The sequence below is a fragment of the Mustela erminea genome, chromosome 9 (genome assembly GCF_009829155.1).
Source record: "Mustela erminea isolate mMusErm1 chromosome 9, mMusErm1.Pri, whole genome shotgun sequence".
Taxonomy (NCBI): Eukaryota; Metazoa; Chordata; class Mammalia; order Carnivora; family Mustelidae; genus Mustela; species Mustela erminea.
The window spans coordinates 60,844,276-60,846,019 of NC_045622.1; positions in this window are offsets into that span (position 1 = coordinate 60,844,276).

Here is a 1,744-nt window from a genome sequence, read left to right on the forward strand (position 1 = left end):
AGACACTTCTCCCATCAAGACATACAAATGGCTATCAGACACATGAAAAAATGCTCATCATCACTAGCCATCAGGGAGATTCAAATTAAAACCACATTGACATATCACCTGACACCAGTTAGAATGGCTAAAATTAACAAAACAGGAAACAACATGTGTTGGAGAGGATGTGGAGAAAGGGGAACCCTCTTCCACTGTTGGTGGGAATGCAAGTTGGTGCAGCCTCTTTAATTTCCTCAAGAAATTAAAAATAGAACTTCCCTATGACCCCGTAATTGCACTCCTGGGTATTTACCCCAAAGATACAGATGTCGTGAAAAGAAGGGCCATCTGTACCCCAATGTTTATAGCAGCAATGGCCACAGTCGCCAAACTATGCAAAGAACCAAGATGCCCTTCAACAGATGAATGGATAAGGAAGATGTGGTCCATATACACTATGGAGTATTATGCCTCCATCAGAAAGGATGAATACCCAACTTTTGTAGCAACATGGACGGGACTGGAAGAGATCATGCTGAGTGAAATAAGTCAAGCAGAGAGAGTCAATTATCATATGGTTTCACTTATTTGTGGAACATAACAAATAACATGGAAGACATGGGGAGTTAGAGAAGAGAAGGGAGTTGGGGGAAATTGGAAGGGGAGGTGAATCATGAAAGACTATGGACTCTGAAAAACAATCTGAGGGGTTTGAAGTGTTGATGGGATGGGAGGTTGGGTTAGCAGGTGGTGGGTATTATAGAGGGCATGGATTGCATGGAGCCCTGGGTTGGTGAAAAAATTATGAATACTATTATGCTGAAAATAAACAATTAATTTTTAAAAATTAAAAAAAAAGAAAACTACAGAATACTCATGAAAGAAATTGAGGAAGACACAAAGAAATGGAAAAAAATTTCCATGCTCCTGGATTGAAAGAACAAATATTGTGAAAATATATGCTACCTAGAGCAATCTACACAGTTAATGTAATCGCTACCAAAATACCATCAATGTTTTCAAAGAAATGGAACAAGTAATCCTAAAATGTATATGGAACCAGAAAAGACCCCAAATAACCAGAGGAATGTTGAAAAAATAAAACCAAAGTTGGCAGCATCACAATTCTGGACTTCAAGCTCTATTACAAATCTGTCATCATCAAGACAGTAGGGTACTGGCACAAAAACAGACACATAAATCAATAGAACATAATAGAGAGCCCAGAAATGGATCCCCAACTCTACAGCCAATTCATCTTTGACAAAGCAGGAAAAGAATGTCCAATGGAAAAAAAGACAGTCTCTTCAACAAATGGTGTTGGGAAAATCAGACTGCCACATGCAAAAGAATGAAACTGGACCATTTCCTTATACCACACACAAAAGTAGACTCAAAATAGATGAAAGACCTCCATGTGAGTCTAAAATCCATCCAAGTCCTTGAGGAGAATACAGGCAGCAACCGCTTTGACCTCAGCTTCAGCAACTTCTTCCTATAAACATCGCCAAAGGAAGGGAAGCAAGGGCTAAAATGAACTATTGGGATTTCATCAAGATCAAAAACTTGCACAGCAAAAGAAACTGTCAACAAAACCAAAAGACAACTGACAGAATGGAAGAAGATATTTGCAAATGACATGTCAGATAAAGGGCTAGTATCCAAAATCTATAAAGAACTTATCAAACAGAACACCCAAAGAACAAATAATCTAATCAAGAAATGGACAGAAGACATGAACAGACATTTCTACAAAGCAGAC